This window comes from Gymnogyps californianus, chromosome 5, assembly GCF_018139145.2.
Source record: "Gymnogyps californianus isolate 813 chromosome 5, ASM1813914v2, whole genome shotgun sequence".
Classification (NCBI taxonomy): domain Eukaryota; kingdom Metazoa; phylum Chordata; class Aves; order Accipitriformes; family Cathartidae; genus Gymnogyps; species Gymnogyps californianus.
In genome coordinates, this window is record NC_059475.1 from 20,559,418 (window position 1) to 20,573,079 (window position 13,662).

Consider the following 13,662-nt stretch of genomic DNA (forward strand, 5'->3'; position numbering starts at 1 on the left):
ACCTGTCACTACCACGTCCAGCCAGCTACGGCACTCCGGAGCCACTGAGGACAACGGAGGCCAACCAAATCCACCGCGGGGGTAAAACCGTGGATAAGCCTCCACTTCACTACCACAATGACCTTCATTCCCCTGCTCCCTAGTTCTCCTTAAAGCAAACAATAAGCACAGTGAGGAAAGGATCTTTTTATTTTTAAAAGTGATTCCCACAAACCACAGTTCTGACCAACATATACTTAACTACATTTCCAAACAGCATGCATTTCTTCACTGCTGTGGAATAAAACAACTACCCATGTTATTTTCGCCCTGCTACCCCACGGAAAGATATCCTTCAAGCACAGAGGCAAACAAATCAGCACTTGTGACGTGACAATCTAAACTGACATATTTATGCTGCAAATGCAAGCTTGTACTTTGCCTGGAGGCAAAACTCGGAGTTAAGGAAAATCTGGTATCACAGCAAACAATCAAGTCTTCAAATCCCGTCAGTACAAAAAGTCTGTTTTGTGGATAGCTGGGAATAGACAAGGAGAAACCAAGCGAGATGAAGTGAATCTGAGATTTTAAGCACATCACGAATCTTACTTTATGAACAACCTTTTCCAAACTGGGCAGCTGCTCTTAAGAAAAAAAGAAGGAAACCAAAGTTGACTATACACCTAATATGAGAGCTTGTTCTCCTATTTTTTAAAAACAATAAGCAGCATTTCCAAGTTTTTTTCCTTATGGGAGACATTTCAAACAAATTACCACTGTGAAACACAAACACATTCATAATACACTTCAGAGAGCTCAGTCACCTGTACAAAAGCCCAGCTTTCATTCCAGCACTTACCACATCAGAATTTTTCTAACCCCCCTGAGCTGGAACCAGCAGATACAAAATAGATAGGAAGCATTTTTATTATTATTATGTAAACCAAGAAGTTTGGTTAAGAAGGAGACTGTAGTCATTCCTCTGAGGCAAACCTTAACTATGCACTTCTGTAACATAAAAGCCCAGACTGCTAAAAAGCAACTGGTTATCCCTGAAGGCCATTCAACTGAGGCAACTACAGCTGCTTTCAGTTTTAGGGGTGCCAAGGACCTGCCCTCACTATTGTACCCAACCCCTCGCTGCTTGCTCACTCGGAAAATCCCATGGTGTGCAGTACTCTGCATACAGCCCTTCAGCAGCGGAGGCTGTCGCATCCGCTGATCCTCTCTTCTGCATCCCACTTTGAAGACTCTATTCAGAGTAATTTAGGATGTGTCCCCAGCAGGCAGCTCGTGAATGCAGATGCAGAGTAACCTGGCCAGAGATCCCTTGTCTTTGGACTCAATACCACTAATGCAAGGCATCACCGCTTGCAGCAAAACCCTTTTCAATTCCCTGGGCAGGTGCATCATTCACACATTTGCAGTCTGCGCACAGCACATCCAGTATTTGAATTACAAGTTGCACACTAGGTCTGCTAAAGGCAGACACCATACTCCTCTTTAACATCCCCGTTTTCAAATTTTCATTTAGAAGAACCTCACAATGTTTTAATAAAACATTAAACCACAAAAACGATGAGTGCTTGGCAGGTGTTCGATCACTTTACATGCACCAGCGCTTTTCCCCAGCCCTAGGTTCCCTTCACAAAGGCACAACTTCACTCGGGCCAAGTTGAGCTTGCACCGAGCGCTGTGTGCCTACCGCAGCACGGGCTCTGCTGCAGTATAAATCATAAGCCTGGGCTTTGCTATTAAGACAGATTACATTTTTACATCGAGTTGCCTTAAGTCATTTTAATTGTACAATTAAATAGCAATTACAAATACTTTCTTCAAGCTGTATTAGCAACAGGGTTTTCTGTTGGCTTTAAGAACAGAGAAGATTAAGCATTTCCTCCAGAACAAGTGTTTATCAAACAAGCACTTCAGTAAACATTTAGTTTTTTGAACTAAGATCCTTATGCATTACCACAAATCAGTATTTTAATGTACTTTGAGTATGTTCCAGCTAGAAGGCAAGTGCAGGTTTTTAACCATCAGAGGAGCCACGGTCTGCAAAACACACTCAAGCTCCATCTCATTCTGATACGAAGCCGACGGAGTTGCATACAACAGCCAGCGACTCTTCCAGTCATACGCACCTCCCTTTCTCGCATCAACTGATTTCCTCCACCACCAACTTCTTACAGTAGCTTCTAGTTTTTAGAAACAGAAAAGCTACTGGACAAGGCATTTATTTTAATCTGCTTGGGTAACATTCGGGATTATACACAGGCAAAGAAAACAAGTCAGCTGGATTTTCTCACAGGGTGGTTTTGAATGCTGATCTAATTTCATGGGCAATTATTGAGCAGTCATGTTCCAAAGAGCACTTATAACTAAATTTAAGTCTACTAAATATTCAAACACACGAACTTTCAGTTCTCATTGGCACATCTGCTTTATTTGTTGGTTTGTTGGGTTGTTTTGTTTTCCAAATCGACCAAACAATTCAGTTCGCTCTGGAAAACCAAAGTCACACATCAGAAAGCATTTGACTTTGTTTCCAATTGTTGCACCCAACATTGAAAGGAAAGAAAATAAGAGTTGTAAAAATCATGGTTGTAGCCGCTTGGAAAACATCTGGATATGGTGTGACTAGTATCTCCCACCACCACATTCCAAAGGTAAAAGCAAGAGGAACTAGGCAGGGAAAGTATTCAGATTAATGAGACTCCTACAGCCTAGAGCCATGCAGTGCCAATCTAGCATGCACAGGGAGCTTTAAAAAAGCCCTCTAAATTTAGATCCAACTTTCCCCTGTTTAAGTTACAAAAAGATTAACTCTTAAATACCACTATCAGAACTGCCCATGCAATGATTTAAATAATGGAAGCACCTAAGAACCTAACAGATAAGGCACAGAAAATTAATCCTGGGGTAGGTAAGGAAGCTGTTATCTTTCCCCCATCCTGGCCCTGCCCTAAATTTAGCCACCCTAAATTCCAGGACCAAAACTGTCCACCAAAGCTTCCCCAGGAGCTGACATGGCACTCTTCAGGGAGTTTGTAATGCAAACAAAGCAATGCACAGGCTTTGCAAAGGCACTTTTGAAGTGTGGCATCTTACCCAGAGGAGCAGCTGGGCGTTTTGTACCTCTGTATTCAAAACAGCAGTCAAACTCTATGCAATTCCCAGCCTGCAATTCCCTGAAGCCACTGGCTCTGTTTCCAGCTGTGAATCAAACACTCTCCAATGCTGCACATCCTCCTTTCTTAACAAGCTTCTTTTCTTAGGAAGAGTCACCCTTACTGGTGAGTTCCCTTTCAGCATCAGTCTTTTGGACCATTCCCATTTTTAACTACAGCTTTCCCTGCTGTTTATGGGCATGGCTGGGAAAACAAACAAACAAACCCAAAAAACACAAACAAAAACCTCCTGCACTTTTATGATTTTTTTTTTTTTGTGTGCACAGCCATAACAAAAGGTACCAAGACCTACTGGCCTTCAAGAAAGCAAATAACACAGCGAACACCTCTGCAACTCATCACCAATGCATCCATGCAACAACCAGCAGGAAAACCAGTAACTAAAACTCCAAAAAGTACATGCACCCCACTGTTATTGAACATGGGGCGCCCAATGAAGGGCACTAGTTACACAGCTTAAAAACCTGTCAGTAAGCAGAGGTCCCTCAAGGAAAAGTTTTTAAGCCTAAACACACTTTTGCAATAAACTACTGTGCGTTAAAAAAATGCTTGCACAAAAACCTCACTTCTACTTGTTAGCCGAGAGGTCCACTGACTTCACTGTAGAAGGCTGAAATAGCTTATAACTTCTTCAAATGCACTCACGCGTGCACCACAAACAACGGGCGGGGGGGGGGGGGGGGAAGGCGGGGCGCCAGAAACTTTTGGTTTTATTTAGTAAATCTTCTTTGCAGCAGCAAAGGAAGCTGCCTGCTCCACCGCTCCGGATCGCTCCCGAGTACGGGGCCGCCGCGCAGGTCCTCCCCGCGCAGAGAAACGCTGTCGCCGCCTGCTCAGCCACTTTATACCCCACGGGACCGCTTCCACGAGAAACCCGGCTCCGGACAGCCCGGAAGACACCCCCGGGAGGAGGCCGGGCCGGGGGCAGCCCCCCGCAGCGGCGCCGCTCAGCCGCATCTTCCGACAGCCGCCAGGCAGCTGCCGCCAGCGATTACTCAGAGGATAAATCAATAAATAAGTACGTTTATAGGAACAAAATTAAATAAATATAAACAATCCCGAGCGCGGCGGGGCAGTTCCCCTCCCGAGCTGGCAGCCCGCCGCGGCGGGGGACGGCCGCTCCGCGCAACTCCGGCCCTCGGCCCGGCGCCGCTGCCCCTTCGGCCCGGCCCCCGCCGCGCCACCCCCCTCCGCCCAAGCAGGCCCCGGCAGCCGCCCCCCGTCCCCGGGCACTCACGCGAGGAGAAGGCCCCCGCGCTCAAATAACCGGGCCGGGCCGGCGTAACGGGTTGCACGGCCGGAAGCTCCCTCGCCCCGGAAGTGTTGGGGAACAGTTCCGGGTCACGACAGTGTCGGCGCCAGAAGGCGAGCCCGCAGGACTGAACCACTGCGCGCGCGTTGCAGCAGGGGGAGATGGGAAGGAGCGCGGCGACGGGGTGAACCATTCGGAGGAGGGGGGAGAACGGCCGCGGGACTGAACCATTGGAGGAGGGGTGCGCCGGGCTGTACCACCGCGGAGCCGCGGGAGGGCGGGGCCGCACCGCCCTGAGGGGAGGGAGCTCAGGCCCCGCGGGCAGCGCCGGGCCGGGGGCTGCGGGGCTGGGGGCGCCGGCTCCTGCCCCGGCGGCTCCTGGTTGCCCCACAGCAGCAGGGCTGACAGGGGCCTGCCCCCCGACATCCCTAGCGGGGTCGCTGTCCCTTCGGCCGGTGTCCCCCAGCTTTGGGGAGGGGGGGCCGCAAAGGCCACCGAGCCGTGCGGGTGTCGAGGCTGCGAGGCCTGCGGGGGGCTGGCGGGGGCTGGGCCCGCGTGGCTGCCCGCGCCCCGCCCGGGCGCCGTATCTCTGGCGGTAGGTCGCGGCCCCCGGACACGGATCCGTTTCAAATGCCTCTTCAAGGCGACGCAGCTCGCCGCTAATGTTTTTTCCCCTGTAACGACGCGTGGCTGATCCCAACCCAAATGTTCCCGTTCTTCTGGGTGATCGCACGCACGTAACGGAGGCAGGCTTGTTCTTCCCCCCTCTCGTACTGTTCCATCGGCTGTGGTTTTCCGCCCAAGCCCCGGCTATCCGCCAGGAAGGGGAGCACGGCCCTGTCTCTGCTCGCAGACGGACAGGACCGAGAGTCAACGCGGGCGTCCTGGCAGACACTCGGGTCACTGCCCGAAATCAGGCGGGGGCCGGGGGCAGAAAGCAAGGCCCTTTTCCTGACGGCACAGAGCGGAGCAAAACCCGCGCCAGCCTTGCTGCTGCTTGCCCGCTCGGGGCTTTGGGAGAGGGGCGAAGTGGGATGTGTGGGGGCAAAGACCCTGGTAAAGCCACAGCCAGTAAACGCAAAGCACCTCCTGTTTGAAAATACAAGACCTGCGCTGTTAAGGGGCAACTTTTTGATTGCACATTAATTGATACGGCGTTTGCCGGCCCCCGGGGGCAGGATGGGGGGCACGTTCCCCTTTTTGGCCTCCTCCCCGAGCCAAACAACGGTCCCCGCTGCACAACGGCACCGGTGCTGCGCCAAGGCGGGCGAGGAGGAGGGCCGGCGGCTGACGGGCAGCCCGCGGCGCTCTCCCGCCATCAGCGGACACGGTTCCCTGTCCCCGCACACATCGCCGCTCTGGCAGCACCGCACCGCAGTGGGGACTGAAAGCCAGCTGGGAACAAAGGGAAGAGCGGCAGGGCTGGGATAAGCGGGGGCTCTCCCCGGGGCAGCACCAGCCGTGTCAGCAGGAACTTTCATCCCGGAGATTAAGGGCTGAGCCACGAGCTCATTCGGAGCCGAGGGGGAGCGGGGGCAAACAGCACCCACCGGCGTTGCTGCAAAGCCTCCAGGCCCGGAGCCTCGCCGGGGCAATGGCAGACCATTCTCTGAGCCCGGGGGGGGCCTCGACGGTTGTTTAGACACAGAAGACGGCACCTCCTGAGCGAGCGCCCGCTGCAGCCTTCGCTCGGGCTGCAGGCGAGCGCTCCGCCTGCCGCAGCACCGCCACCCGCCCGCCGTGCCGCTCAGCTGGCGCCCCTCCAGCCCCGCTCCACGCTGGGCGGTTTAATGCGGCGCCCGGGGAGGTCCGAGCAACGTGCGGGGCTTGACTGTGCAGGCAGCCAGCCGTGCAAGCACCGCTTCGAAACACACTCCTTCCCTGTGCGCTTACAGTCAGGGGAAGAAGGATTTTATTTATTTTTGTTTATTTTCAAATAAAACCTGAAATGTAAGGCACCACCTGGAAGAAGAGACGAGGGACTTGGTGGAGCACAGCAGCCGATGGCACGCGTGCCCCATGCCCCACGGAGCAGTCCGGCAGAAGCAGCAGTGCCGTCAGGGAGGTGTCGGGGCAGTACCCAGCCACGTTACTCCGCACAAAATACCTATTTTTAAACAAAGCGAGCATTTTCCATGGCCGTGCCTCGCTTTTAGTGTTGGCTCACCCCGAGGGGCGCAGGGGCCAGCGTGCTCCCTGGCTGATTTTGCTCCAATCCAGGCGTGAGCCCTGCGCTGGGGAAGATGTAGAATACGTGACTTTTTCCCTACAGCTGCTGGGTGAAAACAAAAAAACCTCACATAGCACGCACACAAAACGACAACAGAGGCTGTCATTGTGCGGGCTGTCACGCAGAAGAGGGGCTGTTCCCCCGTCCCCCCCTCCCCACCGGCAATGGGCGAGCAGAGCCAGGGATGACTGGTAAGCGCTCCAGCAAAACACGTAGGGAAATCCTTTCGGTAGGGAATCACCACCAGCTATCTGGGAGCCTGCGCTGAATTTTGCTTCCAAATCTTGCACCACACCTTGCAGGAAGAGCACCAGATTGCAAAACACCCATCAGAGCTGCGACAGCTGGTGCCAAGGAAGTTTTCACAAGGGATGCAGAGCTCGTGTCTTTTGCTAGACAGCGTGCGTTATCAGTTCAGCAGGGATGTGGTGTCTGGCCGCTGTTTGGTCAGTGGCCACATTCGCATCCAAACTGTTTTTTCCTGAACATCAGCAGTATGGATGAAGCAGGGGTCCCACCAAACGTGCCCGCTCCCCCAGACACACCCTGGTTTCTGGTCTGTTTGAGGAAGATGTGTGGCTTCGGGCAGATGGGAGCCAGGCCACCGGCTCGAGGCCTGACTCTGTGTGTCTCCAAACAAGGCTCTTCACGTCTGCGGGACAGTGCTACGCCCATCCATAAACCAGTATCTTTGGTGCTTAGCAAATCCTCGTTGAGGCACCCTAAAATTTTCAGTGTTTCAACCGTTTGCTTGGCTGCTGCCTTGTAGGTTGATGGGCAAGAGCAAGCTCTCCCAATATGAAGGTGTGCACTGTTACACTGAGAACATCCAGAAGGCCTTCAACTGCCCGTGCTTTTTTGGGGGAAGTTACTGCAAGAAGGCTCCCGGGGCGTCTGGGCCCTTACCCCTCGAGGCCACCGCCCCCGCAGCGGGGCCTTCCAGGCTGAGGGACCCCTTTGGTGCGAGGAACCATCTCCAGCCCCCGGCACTGCGAGGGGCACACGGGTTTTCCACACACCCAACCCGTCGGGGAACAACGGGAAAAAAAAATTAAAAAGTAATATAACAACGTAAAATTTAATACAACAGTGTGAAAGGCGGCAGCCGAGGGGGGCGGACGGCCGGCGGCACCCCACCGTTCCCGCCCGCGGCGCGCGCCGTGGCGGTTGGGCGGTGCGCGCCGCCAACGGCCCCCCCCCGCCCCCAGCACACCGCCTACGTGCGCCCCGACACTGCCCTGATGGCACGGCCCCGGCGGACCGTACCATGGGGCGGGCTGCGGCGGGGGCGGGAAGGGGACGGAGGGGGAAGGGGGAGAGAAGGGGGGAGCAACGCGGCTCCGGGGGGGGAAGGGGCTCCCCGCGGGCGGCGGCGGGTAGGGGGGTGCCGCTAGCGGCCGCCGGCGTGAGGCGAAGCGGCGAGGGCGGGGAAGGGGTCGGCGGGGCGGGGTGAGCGGGAGGCGGGCGGCGGTTCAACAGGTACAAATGGTTCCTCCCCGCAGCAGCGACGTGCAGAAGCGAACGCGCCGCGCCCGCCGCTGTCACTGACGGGGGGGCGGGGGGGGCCGCCCCGCCCGCCCTGCCCCGCCGCCGCTGCCGGCGGGCGGTGACGGAGCCGCCATTGGGCGCTGCGGTGCGGAGGCGGGGCCGGCGGGCGGACGGGCGGCGTCGCTATTGGCGGGCGCGGCGGGGTGGGCGGGGCGGAGGGCCGCGGCGCGCGGCGTGGGCCGGGCCGGGGCAGAACGAGAAGTTGGCGGCGGCGGCGGCGGGGGGAGCGCGGAGCGGCGGGAGCGCAGGTGAGCGGCGGCCGTGACGGGAAGAGACACCCCCCCACACACCCCGGGAACGGCGGGGCGCCGCCGACCCCGGGGCGGCACGGGGGAGCCTGTCCCAGAGGTGGGTGCACAGAGCTGCAGCCCTCCGTGACGGGGCGCGCCGCGGAGCCCGGGCACGGCGCGACGCCCCCTCCCCCGCCCCATGCTTCATGCTGCCCGGTGTCTCCTGTGCTGCAGGTGGGCCCTGCCGCCCCCCGTCACCCTCCAGGAGCAGGTGAGCCACTGACTAACGCACATTGTGCTCTCGGCGACTCCACTGTGCGTGTGACAGCGGCTAACCTGCTCCTCGGACATCGCTGTGCGGCTGCCTCGCCTCCACGGACCCGCGCCTCGACGCCACGATGCTTGCATCCCCTCCCCACCACCCAGGTGAGGGACTGGGGCGTGCAAAGGAGTCGCCCCCCCAATCCAACGCCACTGTCCTGCCTCCAGCGACTTCCCATCCTTGGCCCGGTGGACCCCCGATGTGCTGTCCGTAGCTCCCTGCGATTAGCCGCGCTGCACGGTGGAGCATGAAAAGATGTAATGCTTCTTGCAGCAGGGCTCGGTGTGTCCGGCGGGAGCGGAGATGAGGGGAGTGGGCCATGGCAGCGCGCGGGTACAAAGAGTTGGTGGTAAAGTTGTACAGGAGGGATGGCGTGCCCCCCTCTCTCCTCCTCTGCTCTTCTCCGAAGTAAATAAGTGCTAGTGGACTCCGTACCAAGTTAAAGAGACACTTCATCCCAGCTGGTGACGTCTTGATACCCAGTCAGTGACTAACTGAACTGCTATTGCCAAGGGTGTGTTAATAGAAGAAACCGTGCCTGGTATTGCCCTGGATGAGTCACCTTTAAAGAGAGACTCTCTAGTCTGTTAAACAAAAAGCAGAAACGAGCTTTGCTTTCCTTTTTCATTGCTGTTTTGTTTCCCATCCCACCCCTTACCTTTGCTCACCGCTTTCTGCTTCTTGCACCAGGGCTCTATCGGTCCCCCAGCCCTGGCTGGGTGCTGGCAGAGCTGCCTTGTGCGATCGTGCTGTGATGTCACACCGGGGACTCTGACTTCATAGCCCAGAGGAGCAGGAAGGCGAGCCAGGCAGGGACTCCTCCAGCTGCCCAGGGTGGCTGTCACTAGAAACGGAGGAAGTGACGAAGCAGATTGCTTCTCCTGCAAACTTCTCTCTTGCGATTTTTGGGCTGGTGAAGAAGCTGGGTAGCTGAAAAGTGTCCTTTTTGAAGTGCAGCACGGCTTTATCAGCAGCTTAAGCTCATAATAACCAGCTAGAATTCACCACAGCCTGCTGAGGTTCCCTGAAAGGGCTCAGGTATTCTCCCTCTTGCTTGGGCTGCTCATGTGTAGCCCTGGACTGTTGTAAAGGCTTGGTCTGAAGGAATCGGTGGTGCTCTGGTCAGTAAGTAGTTAATTGCACGGAAGGCAGAGGAACGTCCTCTGCACAGATATAAAGTCTCACATGGAGAAATTTTGCCCGTCCCCATCTCTCCTGCCTGTGCTCATTTGTCGTTTCTCCCTCTGGGTCCTGGAGCAGCATCTGCTCTTCCGCAAGAAAAGTCAGCTCCCTCTGTGCCCCGCGCAGACTGGGTGAGTCCCACGGTGCTCAAACACGCTGGAAAGAGAGGAAAAACGCCTGAATTTACCAAAGCTGCTTTCTTGCTTGTTCAGAAGCCAAATGGGCCTTTTTTGATGGGGGGAAGGGAACAAGTTCACAGCTTTCTCAGCCCCAGAAGGCTTTCCTCCTCCCTAGCTGCACCTACAGCATCTTCCCACTGCTAGTCCTGAGCAGGCGGGAGCACGGTGTAGCCACGTGGAGAGCAGAGAGAGGGGGAAACCTGGTGCAACATACAGCTGTGTATGAGTGTGTCTGCGAGCTGAAACAAGCCCTGCAGTCCCCTACCACCCCATTTCATAGGTGACCATGCATGTAACAAACCTGTATCTGAAAATGAAGGTGTTCTGTTTCTCTTTGAAGAAATAGCCCTGCGTTTGGGACTGTGCTGCCCGATGACTAACCCCTGGAGATGCCACTGGCAGAAGCAGCTCCGCGGGTCACCTGGCAAGACTTGTCCCAGTTCCCATGAGCAGCACCGTGATATGAATGCTTCCAACTTCCCGCTACCTACGGAACCATCCTGTTCAGCTCCAGTAAGCAAAGGCAAGGGGTTGAAGTGAAATTTGTTTGTTTTTGCTTTTTTTTGATGTCTCTCCAGTAAGTGGGGGCGGGGAGCACACAGCTCAATTCCTGGTTTTAACATTCTTGTGGCATGATTCAAAACTAACCTGCTGTGCTGTCACCTGAAGTCTTCAATAAATAGTGCAAAACCAGTGTTTGGGTGCTTATTACTGTAATCCAGGGCGCCAGACCAGCTGAGGAGGAAGGCCGTACCTTCTCAGTGACGTCTGATGTGCATTGCATGCCCCGTGCCTCCCATCTCTTATTTTGCCTCTGTAGCCAGTGAAGGTGGCTTGAAAAGGAGAGCGGAAGGGTGCGACTTGGTTGTCCCTCAAGCAGAAACCCCAGCGTTGGTGCCTTCACCCCTGCCCTAGCCCAAGAGCCCCAGAGTGCTCCTGAGCGATGAGAAAATATGCCCCTTAATTTCATGTTTTTCAGTAGCTAATAAACAGATTTGTAAGGTGATACTTAGCCTGGTAACATGAGTAGTTGGGTGCTAAAAGCTCTCACTCAGAACTGATGCTGTAAGATTTTTGGGGAGAGGCAGGGGTGTGCCTTACAGGAGGGGAGGATGCTGAATGTCAGGCCCGTTAAGCTGAAGGGACTCTCTGTGCTCCTCACAGATTTTGTTCTCTTGTTTCAGCGCTTCACAGAGGGAAGCGAGCAGGCCTAATGCTTCAAGCACCACGCTAGGAAGCGCCTATCGTGTTCTGTCTATAACGTGTGCCAGTGGCAGGTCCTATATGGTGGGCCTTGCCAGAGGAGCAAGCTGGCCTGTGAAGAACAGGAGTACATAAATTGTTTAAGAGGAAGTCAGTTAGTTAAATGCAAGCAGGGACTTATATAATACGTTCTAAAAAAAAATACCCACAAACCCCCCCCCCCCATTTCTGTTGGCAGGAGGTTCCATTGGGAGACAAACTTGCTCATCCATAAAAGAAAATTTCCCGGCCTCCTCTAGTGCTTTATGGTTTAGGTTTTTTTTTTTTTTTTCCCAGGGCAAGGTAGAATGCACTCAGTCTTTACCCTGAGACAGAGAAAGGAAAATCATCATAGGGAGAGCAGACAACACTCCCTGCATGGACACGCATGCCAGTTAAAATAGTTTTTCTTCTCCATCTATAGTGAGCTACCCTTGTAGGAGCTGTGTGCCCAGGAGCAAGCAGCAGAGCATCTGTACGCCACTTGGGGAGCAAAACCAAGAGAGATTTTCTCCTCCAGCCATTCACACCTTTCCTTATGTAACTGGTGCTGAAGCGTGTGCTTGAAAAGCTGCATACCAAATCCAGGGGCTGGGAGGCAGCACAAATGCTTCTAGCACTCTAGATGAAACTGGGGGGGGGGAGGCGGGGAACCCAGACACTGAGGAACTCATACAAATCCATGACTGTGAATTGGGTGTGTTTCAGGTGTCTGCAGCTGTGCTGCCCTTAAGAAACCATACTGGCCTGGGGCAGCGCTGGCACCTTGACCACCATCTGCAGGGGATGCCTGGCCTAATGAGCTAACACAGTCCAGGGTAGGTGGGTGAGGAGCTGGGAACCATTTTTCTTATGCAATATTAAAAAAAAAAATCAGGTAGTGCAGAGAGGAGAAGAGCCCCAGGGAGGATGGAGGTGGCTGAATTACTCTCCTGAATGGTGCCTTGTGCTGACAGAGCATGCAGGTAGCTTGCAGATTTATTTTATTTAAAAAAAAAAAGGTATGCTGGGACTGTTCACCAGTGAAAAACAGGTATATCCTCTGCTTTGTGATTTTTGGGTGGCACTGGAGCTGGTAGTGAGAAGCATCTGAGGAGGGAGAAGCCCTGAAGCCCATTCCTGCCCACTGCAGGAAAAAACGAAGCTGCCCCGCAGTGCCTGAGGGACATGGGGACATGACTCCCTGATCACCCAGGCTCAACATCCTCGAGCCACCCGGTACGCTTGGATCCCTGCCTCGCCCGCAAGCCAGTTGTTTCCTCTCCAGTACGCGCCATACGCTGGGCTTTTCGTTTGTTTTTAAGGGAAAAAACAGTAATTTATTTGCTTTGTTTTAATCTCATAACAATGAGTAATTCCTTCCTACCACTCTGTAGTGGCCTAGAAAAGGACAGCATCATCTCCACTGTAGCAAGAAGGCTTCTCCCAGGGCATAAAATTTTAATTAGGAACAATCACGCAGCCTTGAAATGGGAATTGCGAGCAGCAAAAAAGTCAAACCATCAATAAAATATTCAATGGCAGAAATGTATTATTGACACAGCCTTTAGAGCAGATAAAAGTGGAAAGGCGGGGGAGCCAGAGCGGGTATTGAGCCTCGCTCAGTTAAATAACGCACAGGGACCTGCACGCTCACCGTGCCATTGCACGCCCCCCGTGCCAGGAGGAATATAGGTCACCCGCAGGTGGGGAGTTTCCTAAGGTAATAAATGAGTTTGATTAATGCCTCTCCCCCCACCACAGCGTGCACCACAGCAGGGGGAGCGGTGTTAATCAAAGTAATTTATTACCTTATGAAACACCGCTGCCTTTGCAGCAGCTGGGTGATGATTTATAGGACACAAAATGAAAAAAATCTGCAAAATGCCACAGCCTTGAGCTGAAGAAACAGAGTTAGCCCCCAGCCACAGTGCTCTCCCTAACCCCACGCCTGATTCTCAGACCTCAGTGGGGGACACAGCTGAGCTACACTGTCCCCCATCCCATGTAGCAGTTCCAAATCCTGCATCCCAGCCAAGGGGCAGCAGCTGCAAGGCCAAAATCTGCCATGATATATATTTTTTTAAACCCTTATTTTTTTCCCTGAAGAAAGATTGGTGCTGGTTTGGCCTGTCAGATCATGGCTGAACAGAAATAACCCGCAAAAATAATAATCAAATAATACATAAGCAGAAGCACAGGGCAAAAATTCCATGCGAAATCGGAGATTCAAAGTAATTTTCTGCCCCATTTTTCCCAGCAGGAGGTGCCATAAGCAATAACCCTTTTCTCTTTATTCCCATTTATTTTGCAGAAAGCAAAGCTACA

The 13,662-nt window shown here is 54.0% G+C and overlaps 1 protein-coding gene across 2 annotated transcripts in view; it reads right to left on the bottom strand.

The window, feature by feature from the left end:
• Positions 1 to 4,431, bottom strand: part of PHRF1 (PHD and ring finger domains 1) — a 32,859-nt gene extending 28,428 nt beyond the window's left edge. For both annotated transcript variants that reach the window (XM_050898075.1, XM_050898074.1), the window contains exon 1: positions 4,408 to 4,431. The gene's annotated coding sequence lies outside the window, so the exon portion shown is untranslated. The remainder of the gene's footprint in view (positions 1 to 4,407) is intronic.
• Between the last annotated feature and the right edge of the window lie 9,231 nt (positions 4,432 to 13,662).